At 47.7% G+C, this 16,705-nt stretch overlaps 1 protein-coding gene across 2 annotated transcripts in view; it reads left to right on the forward strand.

Annotated features, from left to right (window-relative positions):
• Positions 1-4,956: 4,956 nt before the first annotated feature.
• Positions 4,957-16,705, forward strand: part of gli3 (GLI family zinc finger 3) — a 57,182-nt gene continuing 45,433 nt past the window's right edge. For both annotated transcript variants that reach the window (XM_037279511.1, XM_037279512.1), the window contains exon 1: positions 4,957-5,358. The gene's annotated coding sequence lies outside the window, so the exon portion shown is untranslated. The remainder of the gene's footprint in view (positions 5,359-16,705) is intronic.

A 16,705-nucleotide genomic window follows, 5' to 3' on the forward strand; every position in this document is an offset into this window, starting at 1 on the left:
TTATTTTCTGATACAAATATTAAAAAAACAGATTGAGTATTTCTGCTGTGAGGGTGACAATGACCGCTGCAGGTGAGCAAATGCTCAACGAGCTCAACGGTCTCTGTCGGGTGCTTCGTTCAACTATTGTTTGAAATCTGTGGCTTTGCTCTTGGCTGAGATGCGGTGGCGCAATTTGCACAAATCACGGTCACATGTGGGAGTTGGCAAGCCGTCTCGTGTCTATGTGGTTGGAGGAAAAAAAAAAAAACCTGGCATGTTGGGCACATGACCTCCAGAGAACCTCGTGTGTTGCGGTCAGCCACAGTCTGCTGCACCTTGTGGCCTTCTGGTGAGACTCTGCTGCTCCTGTCACGATAGGAAGTTGCCAACAATGAAGACAAGGCGCTCTCGCCTCCATCAACTTGTAAGTATATTTCCTTACTTTAATTTCCAAGATGCCAATGTTATTTTAATCACTCAAGATTCACAAAAAGCCCCCTGAAACAGGAAGCGGCCGTCATATATTAAAAAAAAGAAAAAGGAGAAACTCCATTCCAAAAAGAGATCATATCCTCTTGCACAACACATTTGATATATTTGTTCTCTAAAAACGCTAAAATATATGACCTCACAGTCTCACGTCTTATTAACCCCCTTGAGCCATTTTGAAAATCTGGAGAAAAAGAAATATTTCCCCATCTCAAGAAGGTTAAATATCAAACAACCATCGCGACATTGGAGTAAGTGTTGGCTGGCTCACGTTCTGCCTCTTGTGTGTCTACCTTTAGCCACAGGGTGGCGTAGCTTGCACGTAAATATATATTTTTAAAAAAAAGCCCTTCTTGCACTTTATAGTGGATAGGAGCGCCCCCTATCGACTACCGGTGTAGCCGCACAGTGTGAACCTCCTTGTAACTAGAACGAGAACAATTAGATAAGATGGATTGCGTGCCTTTAAACGAATCCAGTGTGTTGTGATGCACTCTTTGTTTAATCACCACCGGGGAGTGCAGTGAAAAATGTGAAAGGCTCCCGAAGTAGAGCAGCACCTGTAGTGGGGGGACACGCCATCCATCTTGCTGCAATTGTGGAGGGAACCTTGTGTGTGTGTGTGCGCGTGTGTGTGTTCAGGTCTTAAAGTGGTGAGCTAGCATATGTGACCTCTCGGACTTGGAGTGGGTCCACAGTGGAGCAGAGGTAGCAGGTCAAAAGTAGGCCCCGCATGGAATGAAACGGAGCCAAACCAGCCGAAAGCACAATCGGCATTGTAGCGGCCCACAATGTTGCTCATCATTCAGCCGAGAATGAGAGACGCTTCCGTTTGACGTCACTCATGATAATCGTGATAAGCGCGAGTGTCGTTAGTCACCGTCTGTGTCGCTGTGACGGCAGAGCATCCATAAGCGGCTGACACAATGATTTACACTCACAGGACGGTAGATTAGGTACAACCGCGCCGTGTAAAACCATCACATTGTACTTGGAAAAAGATTATCATCTTCATTTTTTAAAAGTGATACCATCGGAGAGTTGCTAATGTAATTTTGGAACAATGTTTATTATCTGCTTGTTTGTCAACTTGCTGCTGAATCACATTAAGAGCGTAGTAATACTACATTATTATTATTATTATTATTACATAAATATAAATGCTGTTGCCATAAAAATTAATTACAGTAATTTATAAATACAAATATGTGATAAATACAAATATGTGATATCTTCTTGTATGTTGTCGTCAAATTATTAAATTTGTGAGAACAACATCAGGACATGATTGTCTTGAATTTGAGTCTTGTTAATGTTGCTCATTTTTTCTTGGCTGGGAGCAGTCACGTGGTTCTCAGGAGGCCTCCGACATCCTCCGTTTTGCCTCCTGGAGTGACCGAACGAGGTTCTCGAGCAATTTTCAAAATCTAAATTCTTTTCCATCTTACTGTCTTTGCATCCTTCCCGCATTCGTCACGGCCTAAACGAAGGAGGCGTGCAGCTGATAAAAGAGAAAGATCAATAATTAATGTTGGATAATAAAGCGATCAGTGGGTGTCGTCGGGCGCTCCGCGGCCCGGCGGGCCTCGCCGCCGAGCCTCTCGCGGCCGGCCGTGAGACGAATGCTGCCGAGGAGGCCAAACAAAAGCACTTTGATGTGGACCACAAACACAGCAGCTGGATCAAATATTGATGCCTTTTTTTTTTGTTTCGCTTTTACACGGTCCCGGGGGAGCTCGCGTGCTCCTGGGATGCGAGTGTGAGCATTTGTGAAAGCGCCAACATGCTAGCTTAATGCTAACACACAATACAAAACGCCATAGACAGGTTTGCGAAACTAGCATAAATATTATTGAAGGAGTTTAAACCCAGTGACCCGTCAAATTCTTATTTCTGTTTCTTCCTGTTTTAGGTGGCGGAGTCATTTTTCATGTTTCTTGGTCAGGTTGAAACTGTAAAGTGAATTTTGTTTCAACATTTGTACGTGATCTCGTGTGATTCCACACCTTTCTATTCAAAAACAAACACTAGCATGAAATGTCGAAGGAGCATAGACCAATACTTTATTCTTTATCCTCTGTGGAAATCTAGCAGTCGTTTATGATCATCAATTGGATTTGAGAATTTTGAACATAAACATGCCACAGATCAATTGGGTTCAAAATGACCTGCAGACTTGAAGGAGCAAAATGATGAGATTAGCAAAGCCAGTTGTGGATGATGTGTCTACAATCTCAGCGGGTCAATTTGACCCGCAGCATCACAGGATGTTGACATTTTGGAGCCAAAACCCCAAATTGCATTTTTGTCCGTTTGATGACACGAGGCCTTCTCGCACATGGCCCCCATGTAATACGATTTCGCAAACTTTGAAGGCGCTTTGCATAAATGTGACCCACATTGAGACAAAAAGAAGAAAAAAAATCTGAATATTGATAAGTGCCTTGAGTGCTTTTTGTCTGTTGAACTTACAAGAGCAAGACGCTCCAATCGGAGGAGCCGAGGGAGGATTTATCGCTCTGCCTTCTGATAGACGGCGGCCGTAATGACTTTGGCGGCAAAGAAGGAGTCGAAGCGAGGAGGACGGCGAGGGGCCGCGGGCAGCAGATAGTCTGGGAAAGGTCTGGCGGAATGGGCGCCGTCGCCGCCACCGCCTCCTGCCACTGGAGCCCATTAGATAATCGTATTCATGCCACACAAGGCTGCAAAGGCGCGGCTTGTTTCACGATTCCCTTTTAATCCTGCCTGATAAGGAAGGAGGCCGCGGCGCCGCAGCGCGGGGGCCTTTTCATGATGCCGCCGTCATTTGGAGCCGGCGTGAAAAGTGCGCCCGCCGGCCGTCGCCGCGCCCGCAATTTGCTTCAATTGCCCAAGTTGAGCACTTGATTATTTCCCAGGGATGCATAAGAAGCCCCCAAATTTCCTTTTGGGGGGGCGACTGAGTGGCTAATGAGGCCTAGCAAAGAAGAAAAAAAAAAGATGCTAGGCTAAAGGTGCCACATGGACAAAAGTAAGGAGCAAATGTGGAAAGTCCCAACCCAAAATTCCGCTTGGCCGCTCGAAAACGACTTGGAAGTCAACGAGTTCGTACGATGTCCGTCAAGTGTGTCAGATGGTCACGAAACTTGCCGGCAATTATCGATTGTCATGGCGCTTTTGCACAATAAGCAGAAAATATTGTGTGTGTTTTTTCATTTTTTCAGACAGAAGCTGCAGCGACAGGACGCTGCAGCCTTCCTTCGCTCAGTCGGAAGATTCTAAATCAAAATAATTTTAACGTTTAACATTTTATTTCTGATACATTGATTGTGATTGCCAAACTTGGGATCCACCTCAGACACATTTCTTTTCTTCTCCGTGTGTGTGTGTGTGTTTGCAGCGACCACTCCTTAATTGGGGTGAGATGGTGAGCTCAAAGGTGGGGAGGGGGGCGTGACGGGACCCCCGAACCTTTTTTTCTTTCTTTCTTTCCTTTTCTTTTTTTCCTTCTCTTTTTCCTCGTCAATGGCTTTGGCGAGTGCAGAGGCGCTTTTGATGTGTGCTTTGGCTCGCCGGGTCCGACTTTGGAATGTGAGCAAGAGCGAACGCGGGGTGAGTTGCCTGCGGGCACAATCGCAATCCCCGAGATCCTGGCCCCTCTTTGATGGAATACTTTGGGGAACACTGCTCCTCTTGCCCCAATGCGCGCCCCCCAACACGCACACGCGAGCTCCTAACAAGGACCTGACGTGATGGGAATGAGGCCCAGATGAGCGGCGGCTAACAGCGCTATTACGCCACGCCCTTGCTGTCGTCATGGCGACTCTTCTGTGGATGTGGGCGGACCGGCGACTTCATCCTTAATGAAGACATTCTGATTAATTCCAAAAAAGTTAAACGGCCTGACTGTAATGAGTTTATTGATGGCAGCCGTATCGTGACACCGGCCGCTGATTGATCGATTGATTGATTGCCAATTAAGGATCTTTCCATATTTTCTCAGCCCTTATATTCTTTTACAATTTTAAAAATAAAGACTTTGCAAAGAAGTAAATACCAAAACAAATGGAGTGGGCTGTGTTCACATCCACAACGACGCAGACCACCCTTTCAGGAAAACATCGTCTTTTGCAAAATGACCAACACTCGGTCTTGCATGCCTTCACGCTGATTTAGGCCACATTTGCGCCAATCATGAAAATAGAGTAAAATAAAGAAAATTGACCATTTAAAAAAAAGTATTTTTTTTAAGGGCTTACTTGATGTCAAAAGTTTAAGAAGTATTGCCTTGGAGCACATGCGGGTCGTGTAATCTCGCAAAACGTGGATTTATAAAAATGTGCACACTTCAGTGTAAAAAAAAAAAGTTGCGCCAAGTAAGTGGATGCAGAAGGCGGTGGGAAGACGGGAAGGGGGTACGAAAAAAAGGGGAGGAGGAGGATGGCTGTGTGGAGTTGAAGGAGGGAGGAGTCAAGCGGGGGAACGAGCAGCTGGAGTTCCACACTTCGTCCTCTCTTCTGGAAAAAAAGGCGCACTCAACGCAACAGCACCAGAGTGACGCGCCGCACACACTCTCCTTTCTCTTTTTGGGGGGGGGGGTGTCCGCACACTTTTAGTGGCGGGCTGCACTGGACGCTTGTTTGTCCGACGGCCCTTGAAGGCAGCAAAGACGCCCAAAGAAGAAGAAGCCACGAAAGGAGTAGAAGAAGAAGGAGGAGAAGAAGAAAAAGAACAAGGAGGAGAAGAGGAGGACCAACTCTGGCCGCGCTGTTTGGAAGTTGCAGCGTGGAAAAGGGAGAAGAAAAACAAGGAGGAGGAGGAGAAGAAGAAGAGTTCCTCCAAAGGCGCATCTGCTCCCGACCTGACAGAGAGAAACTTCGCAAAAAAGGGCCTGAAAGACACACGCAAGTAAGTCTGGCTGATTCCAAGCGCATTTTACGCACTAAACACACTCACGAAGCTCGCCAAAGTTGCTCTCAAAGTTGACTTGCGGGCAAACTTTGTGCGCGCTTTCGGTGCAAACTTTGGCAGCACCACTTTCAATTCATGTTGTGTGTCACAAAAGGCGAGCAAATGCGTTGGAGCTGCTACAACTTTTTGGACGCGAAAAACGCGCGCGCGCGCGCGTGCCTGCGTGAGTGAGTGTGTGTGTGTGTGAAAGAGAGAGAGAGAGTGTGTGTGTAGGGGGCATGTGTGATCATATTTCACTGTGTGTGTGTGTGTCTGACTTGTTGAAACCGTTAACAAGAAAATGCACACACGCGCGCAATGAATTTCATACATTTATGATTAGCATTAGTCTTAGTTGCATTAGTTTATTTTGTGCGTGCGTGTGTCACGCACACGTTTATGTTTGTAGTGTGCTGAAGCATTTAAGACTCACATATCAAGATTTATTCCATAACGGTTCTGCTTATAATTCTTATTAATTAATATGAGTTGAAGTTTGTTGCATTTTTTTTCGTGTTGTGCTTTTGCGCATCATGTTGAAACGATTAACCAGAACAGACACGCGCGCGCGCACACACAATCTATCATACACTTTTCATCATCCTTATGAATTTATTGCTATTATTAGTATTGATATTATAATTGTCAGTGGAATGTTACATATTTAAAACTTTTTAAACAAGGCCTTTGTGTGTGTGTGTGTCTTGTTTATCCAATTGTATCTCACGTTATTAATAATATTATTGGAAATATTAATATTATTGTTGTTATTAATGGCAGTTAAAACAGTTCAGACAAACGTGCATCTTTGCTTTAATTTTCTGTGTGTGAAAACATGAGCCAAAGCTCAAACACACATTCTGCACGTGTCATAGTTTCTTATAGAGGGCACTATTCAGATTACTCTAAAGTGTACTCCAGTTGATTATGACTTTGATACACAGAATAAATATTTAATTGACGCTTGCCAATTTGAATATCATGTCTATTACTTTACATATAGTCACCTAAAAAAAGTAACATTGAAAAGGAGAAATGAAAGACTTTTACATTATGTCTTAAGGCCACCTCAGAAAAATCAAATACGTGTTACAGTCTGGTTTTTTTTCTCTGCATTCTTGTAAAAAAAAAAAAAATCAATCTTCCCAGTCCCAAAGTCATAAATGTGAAATCCCCTCATTGCATGACTCACTCGTGTGTTTATGCACAAGGGGGCAAGTTTATGTTCATTTTCTTAAGCGGGGGTTGGGGGGGGGCATGGCCACATGAAAAGCATCCACATGTGGAGATATTTTGTTTGAAAGTCGCAGCCAGCTGCTCCACATTTGATGTGCTCGCTGGCTTATCGGGTTTCCTCGTGCCAGAGTCATCGGCACCACGCCGCACTCGTCTTTTTCACACCTGGACCATTGGCAAGAAAAACCAATGTTTTGATACTAAACCTGATTGAATCGTCTCAAGTGTTTGATCTAAAAATCAGGCTGTTAAAATAGAAATCAATCTCGTCAAATTTAGTGTTGAAATGACGAGCTGAGCGTCATTTGGAATTTGATTTTTACATGCAGTTGCAAATTGTTTTTGTCTTCTTTATCTTTTGGGATGACTCCTGGTTGACTCATTTTAAAGTTTAGACAATATTTTGAGAGTGGCAACAAATATTAGAAGACATTGTGTTATCAATATATAATATTTGCAATAGTTTTTTTAAAATATGTGTTCTTTACTTTATTAATATATACATATATATTTATTATTTTAAAACACGTGGAGCAGTTAACATTTCCTGTGTAAAAAAAAAAAAAAAAAAAGGCAATCTAAATGCCTAAAAATAATCAGATAAAATTTGTGCCACGGGCCAAAAATAGATAAAAAAATATTAAAGCAATCTTGGTGGCAACGTAAATATTATTGTTCAGTTCTGTATTTGTAAGTGATAAAAACGTGAAGCCTTACTAAGCCACGTAATTCCCAAGAAAAATGTTTGAGCCAGTTGTTTTATTTCAGGGCAGGCAGGAGTCAAGGTGACTATTGCGGAACAGGCGCACCCTCCCCAAAAATTCATCGTGTCGTTAGGACGCTGATAAATGCGCCGGCGCTCAAGATGCAAAGCTTCTTTTTTTTCTCCCCAACGCCGACATCATACCAATAATGCCGATAGCGTTTATCTCAACTTGAAAAGTCCAAATTATGCAGAGTTTGTGCTCGCTCCCTCCCAACACTGCCCCCCCCCCCCCTCGTGCCCCGCTGCCCCCGCAGAATGGAGCCTGTCATGTTAATGCGATGAGGTGACATTCTATTAGCTTCTTGAGCTATGGCCTCTCCTCTTACACACACACACGCACACACGCACACACACGAGTAGCGCGAGTGCGTATCAGGCGAGAGGCGCTAATGTGCCCTGTTGTGTTGCTAATGCGTGCGTTGTGAGAAGGAAGTTGACTTTCCTTTCCGAGATAATTGTGCGCTTGTCGTGGCTTGTTTGTTGTTTGTCGCAATAACCCACGGCGCCTCCAGTTGCTCTTAATCGGCATTTTATGTTTGCAAGCCTGCAGTAGCATAAAAATCATTTCAACTCACTGTCATGATTTTTTTTTGGTGTGCTTAAACTGCGGGTGGCTCTCCTTGCCCCAGTGTGAGGGCATCCCACCTTCAACTCGCCAAGTTGGGCCACCGCTTGGTCATGCGAGGAGGCTTCCTCTTGCTTTGAGGACGTAAAGTTGCAAAAGTGGGCGTTAGCGTACGAGCGAGCGAAGGAAGGGCGGACGCGGGAGGGTTCCTCCTCGTCGGCCCGCTAATCCCCCAGCCGACCGTCCCTTCAGGGCATGCCTCAGATCTAGTACCTCCGTGCGGACCGGCCCAGCTCTGACGGCCCATTTAATATGCTATGTGTCTCCCCCTCTGCAACCTCCAACCATCATTGTCCCAGAGCGGGACCCCGACCCCCCCCACCCCCGGCTTCAAGGAGCCGCTAAAGGCACCTTTCAAGCCGAGCGATGTCTTTGGATAAGGTGCACGCAGGGAGGAGGAGGCCGAGGCTCTGCCGTCATTTCAGATATAGCGGCGAGCAAATTTAGCGGCTCTGTGACCCCTGTGACCTTTTGCTGAAGAAAACGTGTAGTTCCTAAATGGAAAAAAAAAAACAGATCAAGTCCTCACAGAGTGCACCATAACGTTCAACACAAGTGATTCTTCCTGGGACAAAAACGGCTCCAAAGTGTTTTTATCCGAGGCCCGACTGCTTTTCAGTGTCGTCTTTCATTTTGGAGCCTCGCCGCATCTTTAAGTGGACGTGGACGAGGGGCCCATTGTCCAGGATGTCGCGGGGTTAATACCTGAAAGGAGCCCCCCCCCCCCCCCCCCCACTGAACTGGGCCCACTTTTTCCTTGCTGTTCATTTCCGCACAGGCTGGAGAGGGTTCTTCTTGCTCTCGTATCTTGTGAAGAATGCTGACGCGGGCGGGCGAGCGGCTTCAATGGCGCCTCGTCGTCCTCAACTCAGAGAAACAAAAAAAAAAAAAACTCAACTACCGGAGCAAACTTCTGCCCCCGGCTCCCTGCGCACCCCTTTTGACAGCGCTGCATTTGAAGACTAATCGTTTTTTCTCATGCAAAGCATGCTGGTTTAAAGGGGGGGGGGGCTTGGGAAGGGGGTGTGTTTTAACAATACTCCACGGGGAGCGAGGAACACGGTTTTTGGGATGCTGGAGAAGGGGGTGCAAGGGGAGGGTACCTCGCTCCTTTGCTCTGCAGACAAAGCCCGGTTCCTTTCAGGGTTGTGGGGGGGGCTTGAGGTGGGCTGGGTGGGGGGGGGGGGCGCCAAGCTCCTTGAAAGAGAGGGAGACATTTTTAATAACAGTTTGTCATCACGCCGCCTGAACTTTACGGCGCAGTTGTGTGGGCGGCCTCGTGCTGACAGGCAAAAATGTACGAAGAAGAGGAAAACATGTGTACGTACGGCGGGGGAGGGGGGCCGGCAAAAACGGCCCCCGCTCGTCCGAGCAGTTTGCTTTTAATACAATCGTATGTCAGGATGCAGCTTTGTGGGAAGTAGATCTTATTCATGAAGAAAGGCAAAGAATTCATTCTATTCCCACTCTCACTTTCTGTTCAAAGCTTCCGTGGCCACCAACCAGGCGTCCATTTGTCAAAGGTGGCTGACCCCGCCCCCCTCCAAGCCCGCAGCCACCTGATTCCTCCTCAACTTTTGCCCCACGTGTGAGCCCAGTCATTGTCTGGACCCGGGCAGGACATTAGTCACCGCGGCCTCTGGGAGTCCAGACTTGGACCCCGAGGAGGCGGGTTGTGGTCAGGGGTGGGAGGGGGTGCGTGGGTGCGCAATCTCGAGTAATGTACGTTGCGGGTCAAACTGACCCATTTTTCCCCCCACAAAGTAAAAAGCAGGATATATGTGAAGTGAGCGTGTGTGTGTGAGAATGAGCACGAAGGGAGGTGCGGCGGGGGGTTGAGGGGGGGTAGAGAGTTGAGTGGAGTGGAGTGTGTAGCTGCACCTCGGGGCTCAGCGGTGTGTAAGCCCCTCACTAGCACCCCCCAAAGCTGCTTTCACAAAGAGATTTACATGACAGCTCTCCGCTGTCTTCGGCTGCCCTGCATGATAAGTGCACCGCTCTCCGTGTGTGTGCATGTGTGTGTGTGTGTCTTCACAAAAATTGACCTTTCTTGTGTTTTTTTTTGTCTCTTCTCTTGCGTGTGTGTGTGTGAAGCCACGGCGCACGTTGACAAGGCATCCCGTTAGCTTTTAGAATTATTTATAAAGCTTTTGTGTGTGTGGCGCCTCTAAGTCTCTGTCTCCTCCCATTACTGAATATGACTCTACCTGTGCGCCCCCACATTTTTTTTTTTGCGCCACCGAATGCACCCCTTGAACCCCAATCTGTATTGTGTCACGGTTATTGAGTCTTGGAAATAAACCTCCAGTTAGGGGTGCGCCAAAATTGTTTGGATGTTGAAGGTTAAAAGTTTGGGAAAGACCGGTCTTATGGCGATTTGACGTAGTTCTTTGCGCTTACGTCGCCACCTGTTGCTTTGGGGGTGCACATGCCAGCCTCAAAATGACTTTTTAATGCGAAACCAGAAAAAAGGTCTGTGCTGACTCGCCGCATATGGCGTGCGTTACCGGCTAATCTGCCGTCGCTCCCCCCACCCGCACGCACCCGGCCAGGTTTACGCCTTTGCCGGGTTTATGGTAATGTTGCTTTATTGAAACAAGCTGCCATGTGATTAGAGAACCGCATGCGACGCTGCAACAGCGCTGTCATCCCTCTGGCGGGTGCGGGTGAGGGGCGGGCAATCAATGCAAACCAGCTAACGTGGGCTAATAAGCCATTAGCGCTGCGGTCGCTGCCATTGCCGTGGCCATTTCCATACCAGGACCCGCAGGACTCGCCGCCTTGCGTCCGGGAGCGACGGCTGATTGCGCGGGTGAGCGATGAGGCCGTCGTCTTCGCCGCGCTGTCGAGACGGCCGAGCTTATTGTCCTGCGCTCAACTTCCAGTTAAGGCGCAAAGCCCCCGCACGTCTTCATTAAGACGCTCTCATCCTTCCCTTGGCTGACGTCAGCCTACGTTTGGCCGACATGCCGCAGGCAAGACGGAACTGGAAAAAATGCGGGTGTTGCAACACCCGCTGCTCTCCCAGTACTGTTCAGACTTTCCCGTCAGTGTGCATGCGTGTGCGCTTAGGTGAGGTGCAGCAAATCCTCTGAGACCCCCAGTGCGTGTGTGTGCTTGCGTGTGTGCACCCTCTGAAAGTCAGAATGGATCGAAGCGAGGTGCTGGCACGTAAAGGAAAGGGAACGAGACGTCTCCAAAGTCGGCGGGACTTCATCATGAGATCCGCGCTCGGCTTTTGATGCGTGCGCACCTCTGCCGCTTCCGAGTCGCACACACACGCACAAACAAATCTAAGACAACTTCCGCCAAGTAAGTCATGTAAGTGAAGGAGTAACTTAAGACATATTGGAGTTTGGGTAACTTAAGGGGTCACTTCAAGAGAAGGCATCACGTGAGCAGGCGCCGTGACGTCACGCCAGGAATGTGGCCGCCGTCTCCCGACAGATAAAGTCAACGTGCGGCCGCAGCAAAGTCATCGCTCTCGGCACGCTCGGAATGCGTAACCCGCCTTTTACCCCCTGGAAGGTTTCCCATCCGTGCAGGAAGTACAACATTAAAGACCCCACTCGCACCCTCCCCCCTCCCCATCCATCCCCCCCCTTTCCCGCCGCATTCCTCCCGTGGCGCATCTCAGGCCGGGCCTCATCGTGCATTCTTTTACATCCCGACGTCTCGCCTTCTCAGCCGTCCGCGTGCGTTTGGGTGGGACTTCATCTCGCCGCGGCCCGACTTGGAGTCGACGACTTCATCGACTCCAATTTGCAAGCCGTTAATGGCCTTGAAATGGCGTCGCCCGGGACTAGCGCGGGACTTAATCAGAGCCAATAAAAATGGCCGCTGGGGCATCCGGCCCAGTCTTCAAGTAAACATTATGACTGGGGGGAGGGGAGGGGGTGAATCGAGGAGGCGCTTGGGAAGAGCTCATTTCTCACTTAGCCTTCCTGATGGGCTCAGCTAATAGGCCCTCGCCTGATTGTCTGCCGCCGTGATTATTGCGCATTATCCCCTCCTCGGCGCTTGTTGTCGGGCCCGCGGCCTCGGAGACCCTCGCACCGCGTCGCCATTAATCACGTCGTCGGTAACCAAAAAGATGCAGAAAGAATCATTTGGAGTCACTGAAAGCAACAAAGAAATACATTTAGGATCAGAAGGTGATTTAAGGAGGCAATTTAAGGGCTCACGCAAGTCAAAGTCGAGCCAAGCAAAAACTTTCCCAAGGACCTTCCTTGTGTCTTAATCTGCATTTTGCGCCACCGCAGCGCTGAATAAGCATTTCCGCGGCGCGTCAGGAAAGTGTCGCTCGCATCAAAGGCGACCGCTCAAAAATATCGAAATAATACTTTAATACGCTTTGGAGTCGGGGACAACACCAGCGAGGATGCCATTGTGCCGCGCTGGCTTTATTCGGGGCCTTATCTGCCGCGTAGCCGGCGCGGCAAACAGGGAAAAAAAAAAGAGGCGTTGTGTAAGCGTCGCGATTACATCGTGTGGGTTTGTTGGGCAGGAATGTAAGATGCGCTCGGGTCCCCCGGTGGCATTGTGCCGCAAGTGGAGAGGTCGTCGGCTCGCGGGGGTAATCCTATTAGCGCCGCTCAAAGCTACTGTTTGTCCTTGACGCAAAATATAAACAGACGCCGCTCGCAATCGACACGACCGACAAATCAAAGGCCGCAAAACTTGCCGCAAACAATCACGAGTCGCTGTCCTGAAAGCACGGAAATGGATTTGATTGCGCAATTTAAAGTCCGAAAAGTCTTCTTAGGAAAATGCAAAATGACTTTTTAGCATTAAATTGCCTTTCATTTCAAAAGTTAACTTTATCCTGGTAATATTTGCATTTTTTTTTTTCTAGCAAGACTAAAATCCAAATTTATTGTTGATGATATTACAACTTTTGACCTCTAAATTTGTTTGCCTCCACGTGAGGTGAGCTTGGGAGGGGCCCTGCCGGTCAGGTCGGCCCAACACCTTATCCAATGCAAACACGTGCACGCCGTTCGCTTTTATTGCAAGATTGGGATAATCTTGCTGCAGGGTTTAGACGCCGCCAGCAGCCCTCCCCCTCCCTTCCTCACCCCTGTAGCCCAAGCACAATCCCCCTTGCCCCCCCCCCCCCCCCTCGCCCCTGGAGTGTTTTTAGTTGTTCCAGCTGTGCAGCAGAACCTTCATGTTGTTGGCATAGCTGTGAAATTTGCAAAAACACACCCGGGAAAACATGCGCAGGCATGCAGGGGCACCTACACACACTCTCACACACACGCACACACTCCTCCCCCTCCCCTCCCCCTTTTCACTGGCAATCTGTCCCAATCGTCTCCATCGCTTCCCTCCCCTCCGACTTGCGGCGTCGGTGCACTCGTGATAAGACGCAGATAGCAGATCTCGGTGGTCGCTGATGTAATGATGATGAATGCTGCGCCGCCCCCAGTTGCCCCCCCTCGCCCCACCCCGCCCTCCAACAGCCCCTCACCCTCCTGCTTCAAGGGGGACGGCGGGACCCTCGACACTGAACAGTCCCCCTAATGAAATGAACACAAATACAGCAGCTCGTATTTGCTGGGAGGGGGAGGGGAGGGGAAAGTGCGCCCAATCCAAGCCAACATCTCACCACGGAAATTGCACACATTCATTAACCCCCCCCCCCCCAATAATCCATCCATCCATCCATTTTCTGTACCGCTTAGTCCCCACGGGGGTCGCGGGCGTGCCGGAGCCTATCCCAGCCGTCATCGGGCAGTAGGCGGGGGACACCTTGAACCGGTTGCCAGCCAATCGCAGGGCACACAGAGACAAACAACCATACGCACTCGCACTCACACCTAGGGACAATTTGGAGTGCTCAATCGGCCTACCAAGCATGTTTTTGGGATGTGGGAGGAAACCGGAGTGCCCGGAGAAAACCCACGCGGGCCCGGGGAGAACATGCAAACTCCACACAGGGAGGGCCGGAGGTGGAATCGAACCCACACCCTCCTAACTGTGAGGCGGACGTGCTACCCAGTGCGCCACCGAGCCGCCCCCCCCCCAATAATACTTTCAATATTATGCCAACGGATTTTCTTGCAAAATACAATTTCCTTCCTAAACTTTTTTTCCTAAGAAAAATGACAACTTTATTCTTGCGTACGTCTTTTTTGTACGCATTTTTTGTGTTTCGCGTGTGTGCCGGAAGTTTGTGCTGAAACCCAAAAAACGAAAGTAGACAAGAGTTTATTTTTGCTGTTCACTTTGATGTGTTGGATTTGACATTCCGCTCGCCGCCTTTTGTGCGCCGGGCGGGCGTATAATTTATGTTAAATTGATTTGCCTAATGTGCTTAAAAAATAAGGATGTTTTTTGGTGTGAATTGTAGCATTTTAAACCTGTTAAATGGCCTCGCTCTCTGCGTGGAGGGATTACGGCGCAAAATGAAGATGCAAAACAAAACATAAAATAAAAATAACAAAAAAAGCGCGCGCGACTGCGTCTGAAGGGCGTGCCGCGAAGGTCAGCGGGATGAGGGGTGAAAAGTTCTGGCTTTTAATTGCTGCTCGGTAGCTGCCGGCACACAAAAAGCCGCTCCGACACGCTCCACTGGGCTGGACTTGGGAATGTTTGCCGGCGGAATGCCCCTCGCCGCCCCCTACAAAAGGCAAACTTGACCCTGCTATCCGCTTCATCTCCTTGCGGTGGAGCTCACCTGCGGGGGGGGGGGGGGACGTTGCAACAGTCAACACATTTTTTTTTTTTCTTAAAGCGTCACGCTTCTTTCCTTACAAGTGTGAGGAAAATTCAACATGAGGATTAATCATCAGACTGCAGGCGGAGTGGAAAGGCAGCTGGGATCGTGCGGGAATTCTCATGGGACACTTCATTAGGCACACCTGCACAAGCTAGTAAGCGCTCTTTCAAATTTCAAATCTGATTTATGGATGGTTTGAAAAAGTTTTCAACATTTTTATCCCACCAAAAAACTATATTATAGATATTGGAAAAAATAATTTCTAGGAAATAATTTCTTATAAATAAACTCTTGACTTAATCCTATGTAATGTTAAAGCATATTTTTCAGAAAAAAAAAGCTATCTTTTTTTTTTCCGAAGCCCACAATCTGACATTATTCTAACAAAGTGATGTTATTTTTCAAGCTAAAATAGGCCTTCACACCACAAACATGATCACAAAGCCAAAACAATTGCCCTCACTACTAAACAGGGCAAAGCCTGTAATGGATGATGACATGACAGGTTCTCTTACCCCCCAAAAAATACAAGAGCAATCGTTTCAAAACATTCACGTGCGGATCAAAAGGGGGCCCGCAGATAAATCCCGACGTGCTTGTTTGCAGAAGGTTGCTGCTTCTGTGCAATTCCAAAGACATGCAACCACTTGTAATCTATTATTGCACAGCACATCTTTTATTTACTTGCTCCTTTTTTTGTAGTTTCCTGGAACAACAAAACAATGCCGTACTCTTTCTTTCTTTTTCCTTCTTTTTTTTTTAATAAGTATAATTTGGTGGTGGGAAACGTGTGGCCCGCGGGTTGTTTCCCGAGTCAAGGCATCCTGGCAAAATGTATTTAGCTGCTTGACGGCGCTGCGTGTCATGTGGGAGCCATTAGACGGCGAGCTTTGTTTAATTCTGTTTTGATTGGCCGGGGAGTAATTGTGTGTGTGTGTGTGTGTGTGTGTGTGTGTGTGTGTGTGTATGTATGAGTGTGTGTGTGTTTTCGTTTCTTCTTTGTTTTTTCTTTGGCTAGTTGGCAATCGCTTACAGATGCTGCCTGGTGTTACGGGTCAGGATAGATGACATGCATGGAAAAAAAAAAAGAGTAAAACAAACAAAGCGCGCAGTGTTTGTCTGAAGTTTAGCCCTCGCTACTTCCTCCCCCACCAAGAAAAAACAAAACACTTCCCACCCCCTAGTCTGCCTGTAATAAAGCAAGCATGTTTACAGAGCGCATGGCAATTAAATGTCTCTGTTGGCTAATTAGACAGTCTCGGCGAAATCTTTCCATGGCGTCTAGCATGATAGCTAGCTAGTTTAGACAAAGCTACATAATATGAGCTAGTTAGCTAGATAGCTTGTTCATGAATTATTGAGTTCTGTGTTGACCTGTCCTGTACTTAGCGACGTGTCAATGAAGGCGTGCGCGCGCTGCTGTCTGGCTAATAATCATAGACCTGCGTGACCTGGATGGTGTTGTGTTTGTAGACGGCCTCTAAGGTGCTGAACTGCCAGACGGCACGCTGCGGCGCGGCGCTCACTTCTAAACCCACAGACGGCATTAGCTTCAACCACCTTTTATTCTTTGAAAGAAAAATTGCCCGGCACCATCATATTCCCAATGGGGCCTTCAAACAATCCTTGTTTTTCCAGGAATGTTTTTGATTTTTTTCCCTTTTTTTTTTTTCTACTCCTACTCCGGTATATACCCTTAAGGTTTCTCCTCGCTGGCTAACACGAGCATGACTATCTGCACTCGCTTTTACTTTGTTTGTCAGATCCCAGATCTCGTCTTGTTGTGTTTGCGGCTTGTTTTTTCTTGGCAGGAAGTCGGAAGTTTAAGGTGACATACTTCTAAATAAGTTTAGATTTTTAGATAGCTAGAAAAGAATGAACCTGAGCTGCTCGTTTTCACTATTATGGATCTCTGCATCATTGCGGAAGCTCATACTTAGTTTTGGTACAGTTT

The sequence above is a fragment of the Syngnathus acus genome, chromosome 20, assembly GCF_901709675.1.
Source record: "Syngnathus acus chromosome 20, fSynAcu1.2, whole genome shotgun sequence".
Lineage (NCBI taxonomy): Eukaryota > Metazoa > Chordata > Actinopteri > Syngnathiformes > Syngnathidae > Syngnathus > Syngnathus acus.